Genomic DNA, 15,842 nt, shown 5'->3' on the forward strand with positions numbered 1-15,842 from the left:
TCTGCACAAATTCTCAGCTCCCCTTTCTCTACCCTCATTCTATCTCCTGGTAACCAATACTCTAGATTTTAACTCCATGAGTTTGCTCATTATAATTAGTTCATAATGCTGAGATCCTACAATATTTATCCTTTTGTTTATGGCTTACTTCCTCCAGGTTCATCCATGTTGTCGCATGCATCAGGAGGCTCATTATTGGCTTTTTAATTTTTTTTGGTACTGTTAAGATTGATCACCTGTTGATCTGTTAGCTGAATTCTCACTTTTTCGCACACACAGGCACCTCTCTAGACCATCTGTGGGTCTCAATGTGAAAGTCATAATCCTAATATAAAGTTAGTTTGGGGCAGGTAGGACAAGGGTTTAGGCTGAGAAGATGCCAGGACAGATTTAGTGGCTTGTCGGGCCCGGGGCGGGAATCCCTCTGGCAGTGTCCCTTCCAAAAGAAAGGGACAACCCCAGGGCTAAAGATCCTTTGCATGTGCCAAGTCTTTCTAGTCCTCAAGGTGTGTCAACCTGCCAGGAAACCATCCACATTTGGACACTTTAGCATTTTCTTTTCCAGTTCAAAGCCGCAGACCACCCTCTTTGTTCACATCACATGCCCTGCAAGGTGCCGCTCTTAAATGTGCTTGGAAATTAGTTATATTCTCATTAAAACTCTTGACATCTGTGGCTGTGAGACCGACCAATCTGCAGAAGTACAAAACTCTTGATATCTGGGTTTGCTCTTGATTCCTGGATTCCAAGATCATTTGCTCTGAAACAATCTTAGAATCCAGGTTTGTGCTTCTGGAAGTCCACTTCAAGCCTGCCTGGGTCCCTTTTATTTTTTTAAATTATAAAAAATAACATATATACAAAAAGCAATAAATTTCAAGGCACACCACAACAATTAATTGTAGAACAAGTTTCAGAGTTTGGTAAGGGTTACAATTCCACAATTTTAGATTTTTACTTCCAGCTGCTCCAAAACACCGAAGACTGAAAGAAATAACATACTGATTCAACAGTCATATGTATTTGTTAAATCTTATCTTTTCTGTTATAATTCCACCTTCTCCTTTGATCTTTCTCCCAACTTCTAGGGGTATTTCGGCTATACCCATGCCCATTCTAACTTTTTCATGTTGGAAAGGGCTGTTGATAATATAGGATAGGGGGATGGAACTAGTTGATGTTCTAGAGAGGCTGGCCCCTCTGGGTTTCAGGACTTGTCATGGTCAGGTTCATGTGTCAACTTGGCCAAGTGGTGGGAACTGTTTGTCTGGTTGGGCAAGTGCTGGCCTGTCTGTTGTGATGAGGACATTTCATAGAATTAAATCATGATCATGTCAGCTGCATTTACAGCTGATTCCATTTGTAATCCACCAAAGGGGAGTGTCTTCCGCAATGAGTAATGCTTAATCTGATCTCTGGAAGCCTTTTAAGGAGGATTCAGAAGAGACAGGCTCTCTTCCTGCTTCAGCTGGCGAGCCTCTTCTGTGGAGTTTGTCCAGACCCTCCATTGGAATCGTCGGCTTCACACCTGCCCTGCAGATTTGGACTCTGTGTTCCTGCGGTCACATGAGACACTTTTATAATTTTTATATTTGTGAGTGTTTCTTGTTGATTCTGTTTCTCTAGAGAACCCTAACTAATACAGGACTTATCTGGCCTAGGGACCTATCTGAGGCTATAGGTTTCTGGAAAGTAATTATAATTCCAGAAAAAAGTTCTAGAACTTTTGTAGAATCTCAGATAAAGCCCTAGGTGTTCTTTAGGGATGGCATGAATCATTTTGGTTGGGGTTTGGCAAAACATGATAAATAGCATTATCTAGTTGAAGCTTGTGTACAAGTAGCCTTCAGGGTAGCCTTTCGACTCTATTTGAACTCTCTCAGCCACTGGTACCTTATTTGTACAACTCTTTTCCGTCTTTGGTCAGGAAGTCATTGTTGATCCCATGGTACTACGGTCAGGCTCATCCCTGGGAATCATGGCCTACGTTGCCAGGGAGACTTTCACTTTGGATGTCATGTCCCACGTAGTGGGGAGGGTAATACTTTCATTTGCAAAGTTGGGCTTAGAGAGAGAGACTGCCTGGGTCCTTTTGCCAACCAGGTCACAGAACTGTCAGGGCTATGATGAGACTCACAGGAGTCAGGCCCCCTACCAGCCTCCTGTGCTTGTGACTCACTGGCAGCTTTCTCAGATTTGTGTTCCTGCCTGGGTGTGTACTCTTCCCAGCTCTGTGATATAAACAGCTTTGGGAAGAGGTGTGGGAGGTGAAGAAGCCCTTGGGACACATCGAGACCTGGCTCCCCAATCTCTGCTTGGACACCGGGCCAGGAAGAAAGATGGCTCTGAATGCTTCACACATTGTGAGTTTTAACCAGTAACCAAAACCTGACTTTCCAGGAATGAAGTATTTTGCACCTAAGCAGCATCTCGCAGTAATGCATCTTTTGATTTATACCTGGTATTTCAATCTGATCCTCTTCTAACCGACGCACTGATAAGATCCAGGCCCTAGGCTTGCTCAGAGACACACTCTTGATCGGAGCTCCCCCTGCAGGAGCTCATAGGCCAAGCAACGTGCTCTGGGACCTGCTGGGTTGCACAGTTACTGGTTTTAATTTAGGTGGTTTCACCCTCTCAGGCGGAGGTTTACCAGCCTCTCTCTCTTTGGGGGATTTGCACCCTTTTCCTCTGCTTGTGATCTCAGCTCTTTACTCTCCAACAGAGAGAGCTGTCGGGCCTGCTACAGCTGCAAAGATGAATTCATTCATGAGCTGGGCAACAGCCACAGTGAGTGTGGCCTCATGCCCCTAAGGTGCTCCGGAGCCCGGGCTTTCCTAAATAGAGGGCTCAACCAGTTCCTCTGGTGTCCAGTGCAAGCCTGAACCCCTGGCTGGTTGGCTCCCCTGAGGTGTTCTGTATATTCTAAGGATTTAATTTGGGGTCAGGTCTTTCCCATTGGCAAAACCTTGTTAATCCTAGTGATGGGGTTATTATGGCGATCCATTAAACTGTTCTTTCTACTTTTGTATATGTTGGAATTTTCATATTAAATATTTTAGAAAGTCCTCTGAGGCCCACTGGTGGTATGCATCCCACTTTGGGAAAACTGGGGTGGCAAATAGGCTGCTTTGGCAAATCCTAAGAATCAGGAAGGTAGGCAGCTAGTTCAGCGTTCTCCTATGAATTCTTGGGATATGCAGAGCAGAGACAGCTAGGGAACAGTGCAGATGAAGCTTCAGACCTAATCTGTCGCCTATTGTGACAAAATAATTTTTTGTCCTCACACTATGACATATAAAATGGGTTAAGCCTACAACCTCCAGATGGCTCCCTGGACCCTAGAGGTCTCAGCCCCTCCAGAACATCAGATACTTCCATCTCCCTACACCATACTAATGACAGCCCCTTCCAACATGAAAAGTTAGAAAAGTCATAGCCAAACATCCCTAGAGAGGGACAGAAAGATCAAAGGTGATGGTGGAATTATACAGAGAAGACAGGATTTAACAAATGAATATGATTGGTGAATCATTAAATTGATATCTTTTAGTCTCCGTATCTCAGAGCAGCTAGAAGTAAAAACCTAAAGTTTTGGAATTGTAACCTATACCAAACTCTGAAATATATTCTACAACTAATCGTGGTGCTGTGCTTTGTACTTTATTGCTTTTTTGTATATGTTATTTTTTACAAAAAAAGAAAAAAAAAACATCGATTGTGATGTTAAAAAAAATATTTATGCCTTCTAGCCTCCTATATCCTGGAGCAGTTAGAAGGAAAAATCAGAGGATTGTATGTAGCCCATGACGAACGCTGGGATCTGTCCTGTAACTACTTGTTGAAGAGTGCTTTGAAAACTATTGCTTTATTGCTTTTTTCTTTCTTTGCTTTGTATATGCCATATTATATAATAAAAAAGTGGGGGAAAAGGTGGGTTAAGTACTCAGAGTCTGTCTAAGAGATTTCTCCAATTTAATACCGTTTTATGCATTCTACAGATATTTCAGGATTAGAAGGAAGTCTTAAAATAAATTCTCAAGAATTAGTTTAAATATTTATTAACTGCATCAGCCATGTCTACTTGTTCCATTGTCACCCACAATCACACAGATGTTACAGTTCAGATGCCAATCCAGAACCTTGTGAACTTGAGCTGCTGAATTAACCAACCTTGTAAGAGGCTTCCTCTGGACTTAGCTTAAGTAAATAACCACTACCCACCCTGTCCCTACTCATCGCTGAAGACACTTCTAGTTGATACAACATATATAGAACTTATGTCAGTATTAGGCCTCTTGGTTACAATGGACAGAAACCCAGCTTGAACCAGTTTAAATCAAAAAGGAGGTTGATTGGAAAGATGCTGGAGGCGAGATGGGGACTCACAGAATGGACAGAAAGCTAGACGAATGAGGGCAGCTCCCAGGAATTCAGAATCTGGGGACCAGGAATTCGATACCCCTGGCATGCGCTCTTTGCCCTTGAGCTCTGCTGCTCTCTGGGTGATGGCTCCTCTGTGGTGAAGGGCCTGGATTAGGCTGCCATGAGGTCTCATTTGCAGTGACCTGACCTGCCCATGCTAGCTTTAGCAGAGAAATCCCAGGGAAGGACTGTGGCCCAGTTTGTATCACATGCTCCATCCTGAACTCACTGTGACCAGAGAGACAAAGTACAACTGTCTAGTCTGGGCCATGAGCTCACCCCTGCGGCCAGGGTGGGGTCTGTTCCCAGAAGGGAGTCGGATTCTGGGCAGAAAATTATAATAGCCACCCTGGCGACCATAATCCTGGCAGTAAGGCAAATACACTTGGAATGGAAAGCAAAGCAGAAGTGGTTTTCTTTGTGGTTAGGAGTCCCGGGTTCAGAGGCACAAAGACCTGGGCTTGAGTCCTGATTCCACTGCTCCCCAGCTGCATGAACCATGAAGAGTTTCTTAACATTTTCTGTGCCACGTGCTAGTTGTCTTGTAAAAGACAAAACCAGATAAGTAAGGAGATTGATTTAATTCAGCCTATTGCAAAAGGGAAAGCATCCCAGTTCTGAAGATCAGGATGTCTCTGTGGGGTGATATGGCCTTGGACTTGTACAGAACAGAGTAGACAGTGTACAGAGCGCCTTACAGGTGGGACTAGTTTGCAATCAGGGAAGCCTCAGTCAACTGGTGGGAAGGGAAATGTTTATCTCTTTGTCTAGTTAATTTCAACTGTTCTAATTTCAACTGTTCTAATCTCAAATATTCAACCATGAAACAAAGAATGGGAAGTCAGAGGGTCTGTTCCAGCAGCTGTCAGTAGCTTCAGGCAAAAGCAGAAGGATCTGTGTTTGACCTTGTCACAGGTAAACAAGGGAGTTATCTGTGAGTCTTATTGGGAGTCATGAGAAAGAGTGGTGGGGAGTCTTATCTAAGCCATCTGGGGAAGGGTAGTTCTTTGCAGTAAACCATTTCCCAATATCTGAAACGGAGGCAGGGATTTTGAAAAATAAAACTTCAGGGGGACTTCTTAATCAATCATCACTGTTTTCTGGAAGTACAGGGCTCAGGTAGAGTTCAACATGGTCAATCTGTAAAATCCTGAAAACATTATCCATCTCATAGATGTGGTGTGAGGATTAAACAATTTAGGTAATTCCCTTAGGTAATGCCTGGCACACACAGGACTGCCATATTTAGCAAATAAAAATAGAAGACAGTGTAACGTTCTGTATGCACAATAAATGTGTAATAAAATAATGCAATATCTGGGACATACTTTTACCTAAAATCTTAAACTCAGATTTTACTGGATGTCCTGTATTTTTTTCTGGCAACCCTTTGCACACAATGAGTTAACAATAAGTGTTAATTGATGTTATTATGGCCAGGAAGATTTGTTTTTAATACATATTACCACACAACCCCAGAATGAATAGAGTAGCCAGGGGGAATTAGCGGTGGGCAGGACATCTCTTCCTCCTAAATAAGGCCTTTCTTTGAAGACCACCCAGATGAGAACAAAGACTACTTATTCAGAGCTTGCTATAGCAAGGGAGACAGCCACTATCACTTCGGTTTGGCCAGACTGCAAGCCAGGCAGGGCAGAGGGAAAGCTTTAGATGAAAAAAGGGAAGGCTTCAAGTATCCTGACTGGAGACTGTCAGCATGGTAAGCCTGAAGACAGAGTGAGGTGTCCTATGTGACTAGTTTAAGGGGACAGAGTTGGCTTTCTCCACTTGGTCCTAATTTGGAAATGGGAGCAAAAATTAGGGAAGCTGGAAGTTAGTGATTAAGTCCTGGGCATTTGGGGTCGACCGTTAAAGGGATTGTGGTCTGAGTTCCTAGGATATTTGCTGCAGATAACGGCCAGCTTCCTGAACTGATTGTTGCAAGTGGTGAGCCAGACTTTCCCGGTCATTGTCCATTTGTCCATTTGGTTTCCCAAAAAACAATCTCAGCTCTCACAAGAGCACCGGCAGGGACAGGACTGGGGAGATGGTGGCCCACGTGGAGGAGTCTACCCAACACATTTTAGGGCTTAAAAGCAAGCTCTCATACCTTCTCCATGCCCTCTTCCCTGTCTCCAGCTTTGGAAGAATGCAGGTGGAAATGTGGAGGCTCACCACAGGGCCTTCGTGTTGGCAGGGGGAGGGATTTTCCCCATCTCTTGCTGCTGGTTCAGTACTGGTGAACTTCAGCTCAAAAGCACCACCCGCAAAGAAAGGGAGGATTTGCGCTCCGATCTTATTTTTAAACACCCAGATTTCATATAAGGAGAAAAAAAAAGTTATCTTAGAATCCCTGGAAATTGCAGCGGTGGGGTGGAACCCTCCTGCCTATAGCTTTAAAGGGAGTCTTGGGCATCCTTCTAGGTTCTAAGGTGGCTCTGTGATTCACGGCCCAGTGTCCTTCCTGTAAAATGGGAACAACACGCATATCTTTTTCCACCCACACCACAATCTCATTTCCAGTTTGTTTTTTCCTATTAGACAACTAGGTCTCCGACGTTAGGGCCTTGGTCTGCTGCGGCTCAGCTCTAGAGGCGGGCCCAGCGGTTGGCACAGTCCTTTGTGGAAGGAACGAATGGGAAGCCGTGGAGAGGCGCACAGGAGAATGCAGGTATTCGGCCTCTGACCCGCAGAGGCTCATTGGATCGTCAACTCTCATTGCAGCCGCCGAGAAGCTTTGCCGTCCAGCCCCCGAGGCGCCCGCCTTCTCTCCCAGGATGCTTCACGCCGGCCGCGTCCCGAGCGATTGGCTGCGGCGTCCCACGTGACACCGAGCTGGCGGTGGCGGTTGCCCGGGTGACGGCTGAAGAGGTGGCTGCTGCGCGCGGCTGTCCGCGGCGAGTGGCAGGTAAGCACGTTCCCTTTCGCCCCGACGTTGCCTCTTCCTGTTCGCGTCCCCTGAGGCCCCGCGGGTACCCCTTGCAGTGCCTCCCTAGCCGGCCACCCCTGAGCCCCCCTACTTGGTGTGGAGAGGAGCGCGGGTGGGCCCCGGAGGCCGAGGCTCCGCTAACCCCTCCTCGTCTCAGAGGGAGACCCGAAAGAGCCGGCTCCGGCCTCACGGCCCCACCCTTGGCCCGTGGCACAAGGCTTTTAATCCGCCCGGGCCGGAGGCGGCCGCCTGGGCTTTACATTCCCAGGGATAGGCCCAGCTGCTTCCCGCGAGTAGTACCTGATCTTTGCTACAGCGCGCCAAACTTGGAGAAGACCCTCAAGTCGTCCAGCCGAGTAGTGGCTGTGCTCGCGGGTGGTCTGGGGGCCTTTAGGCAACCCATAATCGCCACTGGCTGGCCTTCCTACCCAGCTACCTAATATAAATTAAGTCCAGACTTCACTAATCTAAGCCAAAACAGTATACTTACTATGCACAATAGTCTCAAATCAAATCCCATCCCATGGCTTTCCCCTTATCCAGCCATCCTATAGACCCTAAATCTGATGTATCCTATAGACCCTAAATCTGATGTAAAAGTTCAGGCGCTGCCACTGCAGTTCCTAGGTGTGAATAAAGAAGTTTTGCCTAGTTAGTACGTAGAGAAATGGTTCTCAGATTGGAGTGTGCATGAAAATCATCTAGGGAGAGTTTAAAATGCAGATTTCTGGGTGTCATGCCTGCCATGGTGTTTAGTAAGCAGGTAAATGCCAGGAATTTGCATTTTAACAAGCATTCCAGATGATGCTGATTCAAGTGACCCAAATATTGGGAAACTTGTGTGACAGTAAAGCTCTGACTGCACTTAAATTCTTATTAGCTGTGGCTGTTGGGAGAGTGACACCTTCCTTGAGTCCCACTTGCCTTATATGTAAAAAGAGAATATAAATCATGTATACCTTTCAGGTTTATTGAGAACATTAAGCGTGAAGTATTTTGCATGTTGCCTGTCATACAATGAACCCTCTGTAAATGGTAGCTATTATATTAAGGTTTGGAGAGTGTTTTCTAATTTGTAAGCTTGTCAGAGTAATAGGATATCCAACAGTAGCTCACATTCACTGACATGATAATGGCAGATTCTTATTCAAATGGTGGTGACAGAGGACTTCTCTGAGGAAGTCACATTTGTTAAGCACAGAGGTTAGACAGGAGAAGAAAGAGCAGGAAACAGGGTTCCAGGCAGGGAGAACAATGTGCAAAGGCCCTGATGTGGGAAGGAGCTCAAGTTCTCAAAAACACCAAAGTTTTCCTTGCCCCTGGACTTCAAAAATGTGTTCCCTCTGCTTGGGCTTCATTTATTCATCAAATATTTTGAGTGTGTGTGTGTTAGGATTCCGCAGAAAAGCAGAACCAACAAGAAATATGTATATATAGAGAGAGTTTACATATACATGTATGTAAATATAAATATGTGTATATATGTAAAGAAATTTAAATAACGTGTGTGTGTGTGTGTGTGTGTGTATATATATATATATATATATATATATATATGTAAACATTAAGAGGTTTATTGTAGGAATTAGCTTATGTGACCCTGGAGATTGGTAATCCAAATTCTGTAGGACAGGCTGAGGCTGCAAACTCTGATGAAGGTGTGGGTGAATTCCTCAGGAGAAGCCGGTTGACTGAAGTAGAGGCAGGAATTATTTCTGACTTCTGAAATCTTCGTTTTTGTCTTTTTGTTGTTGTTGTTGTTGTTGTTTGCTTTAAACCCTCCAACTGATTGAATGAGGAGATGTCTCTTATTGCTGAGGGTAGTCTCCTTTTAAGATTGTGGATGCAGTCATGCAGTGGGCCAGAGATGCAGTCAACCAGCTATGGATACTACTCCGTCAATGAAATACTCTCACGGTAACAATCAGGCCAGTGCTCGTTTGACCAAACAACTGGATGCCATTACCCAGCCAATTGAATGCATGAAATTAACCATCACAGTTTCTGTTTTGCATACCAGGCACTCTGCTAAGTTCTGAGGCTACAAAATGTCTTGCTTTCTTAACAGGCTAAGAGTTGAAGTAGGTTTGAGTACAGAGATACCCCAAAAGAGAGAGTGTTACCTGGATGAGAAAGGAAGGGAAGGGATTCTTGGAAGGCTTTCTGCAGGAGGCAAGTCTGGAGTAGGTTTGAATGGTGAGTCACGTTTGCCCAGGAGTGGGGTGTGCGCATCAAACAAAGGGCTTAGAATCATATAATATTGTAAGGAGGGGAGGAATGGCAGGTGATTTGCTGCTTGTGGGGCCTAATGTGGGGAAATGGTAGAAGGGAGCAGGAAGAGGTGGTTGGTCCAGAGAAAGGCTGGAGAGATGGGTGAGTTTCTTACCTTGGATATCTGGCAGGCCTAGAGGTAGGTGAGGCAATTGCTGCTTCCAGACCCACCCCCAGCTCCACTGACGTCCATACCTGTTGAGCACACCATTTGCTACCCCTCCACGATGCTGTCATCTCAAAGGCATCCTCTTTCTCTGGAAGAAATGAGCACCTGGCTTAGTGTCCTCTTCTCCCTACTACTTCATTTTTGGGCATTTCAGCATCCTGGCTGCTTTAGTTTCTTTTTCCTCCTTACTTCTAGACATTTTTTTTTCTCTCTGTCCTCTTCATCTATGCACTCACATGCCTGTAAAGTTTTTATTACTGCATCCCCTCTGTATTGGTTTGTTATGCTGCTGGAATGCAGTATACCAGAAATGGGATGGCTTTAAAAGGGGAATTTAATGAGTTACAGGTTTATAGTTCTAAACCTATGAATATGTCCAAACTAAGGCATCCATGGAAAGATACCTTAATTCAAGAAAGGCTGATGGGTTTGGAACACCTTTGTCAGCTGGGAAGGCACGTGGCTGACATCTGCTGGTCCCTTGCTCCTGAACTCCATTGCTTTAAGCTTCTGTTCCTGTGGGGGTTCCTCACTTTGCTTCTTTGGGGCTGGCTGTCATCTCTTGGCTTCCCTTGGCTCTCTCCAGGGTCTGGCTTGCTTAACATCTCATGGGAAGGTACATGGCAATGTTTGCTGGGCTCTAAACATCTCCACATATCTGTGTCTCTGTTCTAAGTTTTCTCCAAAATGTTTCTTCTTTCTCCACATATCTGTGTCTCTGTTCTAAGTTTTCTCCAAAATGTTTCTTCTTTTAAAGGATTCCAGTAAACTAATCAAGACCCATCTGGAATAGGTAGAATCACATCTCCATCTAAACAAAGGGTCACGCCCAGAATTGGGCACGCCGCCTCTCTGTGGAGATAATCTAATCAAAATTTCCATACAGTGTTGAATCAGGATTAAAAGAAACAATTGCCCCCACAAGATTGGATCAGGATTAAAACATGGCTTTTCTGGGGTACATAATACTTTCAAGCTGGCACACCCTCTGACATTTTTTTAAAATTAATTTATTAAAATATTTTTATTGAGAAATATCCACAAACATGCAGTCCAACCATATTATACAATCAGTGGCTCACAATATCAGCACATAGTTGTATATTCTTCTCCATGATCATTTTTAGAACATTTACATCACTCCAGAAAAAGAAATAAAAAGACCTCTGAAATCTTGATTTAAGTATCCCACTGTCTGACACTTTGCTGTCTTTCAGGCTCACTTTTTTTTTTTTTTTTTTAACCACCATCATTTTTTTTTTATTAATTAAAAAAATTAACACAGCATTTAGAAATCATTCCATTCTACATATGCAATCAGTAATTCTTAATATCATCACATAGATGTATGATCATCATTTCTTAGTACATATGCATCGATTTAGAAAAAGAAATAGCAAGACAACATAAAAAGAAATAAAATGATAATATAGAGAAAAAATAAAAATAAAAATAAAAAATGCAAAAATATATAAGAAAAAAAACTATAGCTCAGATGCAGCTTCAGTCAGTGTTTTAACATAATTACATTACAATTAGGTAGTATTGTGCTGTCCATTTTTTTTTTTTTTTTTTTTTAGAAATCATACCATTCTACATATGCAATCAGTATTTCTTAACATCATCACATAGATGCATGATCATCGTTTCTTAGTACATTTGCATCGGTTTAGAAGAACTAGCAATATAACCGAAAAAGATATAGAATGTTAATATAGAGGAAAAAAAAATAAAAGTAATAATAGTAAGAACAAAACAAAACAAAACAAAACAAAAACCTATAGCTCGGATGCAGCTTCATTCAGTGTTTTAACATGATTACTTTACAATTAGGTATTATTGTGCTGTCCATTTTTGAGTTTTTGTATCTAATCCTATTGCACAGTCTGTATCCCATCAGCTCCAATTACCCATTATCTTACCCTGTTTCTAACTCCTGCTGAACTCTGTTACCAATGACATATTCCAAGTTTATTCTCGAGTGTCGATTCACATCATTGGGACCATACAGTATTTGTTTTTTAGTTTCTGGCTAGACTCACTCAGCATAATGTTCTCTAGGTCCATCCATGTTATTACATGCTTCATAAGTTTATCCTGCCTTAAAGCTGCATAATATTCCATCGTATGTATATACCACAGTTTGTTTAGCACTCGTCTGTTGATGGACATTTTGGCTGTTTCCATCTCTTTGCAATTATAAATAACGCTGCTATAAACATTGGTGTGCAAATGTCCGTTTGAGTTTTTGCCCCTAATTCCTTTGAGTAGATTCCCAGCAATGGTATTGCTGGGTCGTATGGCAATTCTATATTCAGCTTTTTGAGGAACCGCCAAACTGCCTTCCACAGTGGTTGCACCATTTGACATTCCCACCAACAGTGGATAAGTGTGCCTCTTTCACCGCATCCTCTCCAGCACTTGTCATTTTCTGTTTTGTTGATAGTGGCCATTCTGGTGGGTGTGAGATGATATCTCATTGTGGTTTTGATTTGCATTTCTCTAATGGCCAGGGACATTGAGCACCTCTTCATGTGCCTTTTGGCCATTTGTATTTCCTCCTCTGAGAGGTGTCTATTCAAGTCTTTTTCCCATTTTGTAATTGGGTTGGCTGTCTTTTTGTTGTTGAGTTGAACAATCTCATTATAAATTCTGGATACTAGACCTTTATCTGATATGTCGTTTCCAAATATTGATTCCCATTGTGCAGGCTGTCTTTCTACTTTCTTGATGAAGTTCTTTGATGCACAAAAGTGTTTAATTTTGAGGAGTTCCCATTTATTTATTTCCTTCTTCAGTGCTCTTGCTTTAGGTTTAAGGTCCATAAAACTGCCTCCAATTGTAAGATTCATAAGATATCTCCCTACATTTTCCTCTAACTGTTTTATGGTCTTAGACCTAATGTTTAGATCTTTGATCCATTTTGAGTTAACTTTTGTGTAGGGTGTGAGATATGGGCCTTCTTTCATTCTTTTGCATATGGATATCCAGTTCTCTAGGCACCATTTATTGAAGAGACTGTTCTGTCCCAGGTGAGTTGCCTTATCAAAGATCAAATGTCCATAGATGAGAGGGTCTATATCTGAGCACTCTATTCGATTCCATTGGTCGATATATCTATCTTTATGCCAATACCATGCTGTTTTGACCACTGTGGCTTCATAATATGCCTTAAAGTCAGGCAGTGCAAGACCTCCAGCTTCGTTTTTTTTCCTCAAGATGTTTTTAGCAATTCGGGGCACCCTGCCCTTCCAGATAGATTTGCTTATTGGTTTTTCTATTTCTGAAAAATAAGTTGTTGGGATTTTGATTGGTATTGCATTGAATCTGTAAATCAATTTAGGTAGGATTGACATCTTAACTATATTTAGTCTTCCAATCCATGAACACGGTATGCCCTTCCATCTATTTAGGTCTTCTGTGATTTCTTTTAGCAGTTTTTTGTAGTTTTCTTTATATAGGATTTTTGTCTCTTTAGTTAAATTTATTCCTAGGTATTTTATTCTTTTACTTTCAGGCTCACTTTAACCAGCCTCCTGAGACAAGTCTTTGACCCCCATCACTTTTTCACTGCCACACACCCCCCATACCTGCACTCCCCCTCTATCATTTAATGTTCCATCACTATTATACTTGTTTTTTCTTTCTGTTGTGAAAACCCTCAACCCTGGTTAAGCTAACTCATTGTCATCCCAGACAGTTGAAAGTGACTGGAGGAAACTAAATCTGTGACATAAGTTGCATTTAGATCCCAGTGCACGGATCTCTAGTTGCCCTGCAATACTAAAAAGTTGCCACTTTTCACTCTCTCACACTGTCAACATGCTCCTTCCTCTCAGCTGATGACATTGTCTCATTTCTCATTTCTTATTTATTCTCATCCTAAAATCTGTCCATCTCTTTGCTCAGGTCCATATGCTCTGCCATCCCCATCATGTCCTCCTCTCCCCCATCTAAGACTGCCACTGTAACACTTAGTGCAGCTTGGCCATGGCTTCCTTAACCATCTCCTCTGCCTCCTGCTTCATGGAGATTTCCTTCTCTTCTGGGTCATTCCCATCAACAGACAAACCTGCTGCTTGTGACATCTTCTTCAAAAACCCTCTTGTGTCTTTCCAACGATAGCTTTGTCTCTCCTCTCCTTTCTGTGACAGATCTCCCCATCTTTGCTTTCTTGCCTCTCTCTCTCTTTAATCCTCTTTAAGCACCTGTCCTCACTGCTCAAACTCCATTCTGTAAATCTGGTGATTAGTTCTCCTACCCAGATGTATGTAACCCCACAGTTGTATACGAAACACCTTCCCTCAGCTTCCAGAGTGTCCCAGTCTCCTGGTTGTCTCCCACCTCATTGCCTTGCTTGGTCTGTTTTGTTGGGTCTGCCCCCTGAACTCTTGGTCCTCAAGGACTCCAGGGTTCAGGGTAGGCCTACTTGCTTCTCCCTCTACACTTCCCTGGGTAGGATACTCATCTGTTTCAATGCCATCTTTATTCCAATGACTTCCACATGTTTATCTCCATCTCTTGCTTCTCCCTAAACTTCAAACTCATACAGCCACCTCCCTTTCTGGCATCTCTGCTTGAATGTCTAGGGGGCATGTTACACTTATGGCCAAACTATAACTCTTGAGTTTACTTCTGAAACTCTTCTCCTCGAGTTCTCCCCATTCCAGTAAATGGCATGCAGTTTGGCCAGCTGCTTAGGCCCACATGTCATCCTTGGCTCCTTCCCCTTTTGTTCCATATCCAATGTGTTGGCAGGCCATGTCACCTCACATATGGATTCAGAACTCTCCCATGGCTCCTGTTGCTCATCTAATCCGCCCTCCTGGCCAGCATGGACTTTGCAGTAGCCGCCTACCTGTTTCTGCTCTTACTGCCTTCCAGTCTGTCCTCCCCACAGCAGACAGTGCTCCTGAAAGCATATCAGTCACCTTGTGGCCATCCCTGCTCAGAACCCTCTCGGGACTTCCCACCACTCTCAGATCCACATCCAGGCCTCTTAACCTGCGGAGTGAGGCCTGCTCCCCCAGGGCACCTCATGGCCTTCCACGTCTGCCTTGCTCCTCCCCTCTGCTACACCCCAGCAATTCCCTATTCTCCCAACTTAGTGCTCCCACCCTGCACCTTTGCTTAAATTCATGTTCCCACTGTAGCCTTCTGTGGACACTTGTACCCATCTCCTCCACTCTCTGCCCCTTCCTTGCTTTGTTTTCCTCACAGCTGGAATCACTTCCTTTCACTCAGTGAGGATTTTTGAGCAAGCACTACGCTGGGCATGGTCTAGGCCCTGGGGATGCTGAGGGGATGGGTGCCCTCCATTTGACCTGTGCCTTGTGGGGTGCTGTTCTAGTTTTCTAGCTGCCAGAATGCAATATACCAGAAACAGAATGACATTTAAAAAGGGAATTTAATAAGTTGCTAGTTTACAGTTCTAAGGCCGAGAAAATGTCCCAATTAAAACAAGTCTATGGAAATGTCCAACCTAAAGCATCCAGGGAAAGATACCTTGGTTCAAGAAGGCCAGTAAAGTTCACGGTTTCTTTCTCAAGTGGAAGGGCACATGGCGAACACAGTCAGAGTTTCTCTCTCATCTGGAAAGGCACATGGTAAACAAGGTCAGCGTTCCTCTCTCATCTGGAAGCATACATGGTGAACACAGCGTCATCTGCTAGCTTCTTCTCCTAGCTTCCTGTTTCGTGAAACTCCCCAGGAGGCATTTTCCTTCTTCATCTTCAAAGATTGCTGGCTGGTAGACTCTGCTTCTCGTGGCTATGTCATTCTGCTCTGCTGTCTCTGAATCCCCTTCATTCTCCAAAATGTTTCCTCTTTTATAGAACTCCAGAAACTTATCAAGACACACCCAAATGGGTGGAGACATGTCATCACCTAGTCTAGTTTAACAGCCGCTCTTCATTAAATCACATCTCCAGAGAGATGTAACATACAGTATTGGATAGGGGTTATCCTGCCTTTATGAAATGGGATTTAGATTAAAACATGGCTTTTCTAGGGGACATACATCCTTTCAAACCAGCACAGGTAGGAATG

General features: G+C 43.5%; 1 protein-coding gene across 2 annotated transcripts in view; it reads left to right on the forward strand.

Moving 5' to 3' along the window:
- Positions 1-7,211: 7,211 nt before the first annotated feature.
- The window catches only part of ARMC9 (armadillo repeat containing 9), a 161,924-nt gene continuing 153,293 nt past the window's right edge, over positions 7,212-15,842 (forward strand). For both annotated transcript variants that reach the window (XM_077155412.1, XM_077155413.1), the window contains exons 1-2: positions 7,212-7,333; positions 9,423-9,550. The gene's annotated coding sequence lies outside the window, so the exon portion shown is untranslated. The remainder of the gene's footprint in view (positions 7,334-9,422; positions 9,551-15,842) is intronic.

The sequence above is a fragment of the Tamandua tetradactyla genome, chromosome 3 (genome assembly GCF_023851605.1).
Source record: "Tamandua tetradactyla isolate mTamTet1 chromosome 3, mTamTet1.pri, whole genome shotgun sequence".
Lineage (NCBI taxonomy): Eukaryota > Metazoa > Chordata > Mammalia > Pilosa > Myrmecophagidae > Tamandua > Tamandua tetradactyla.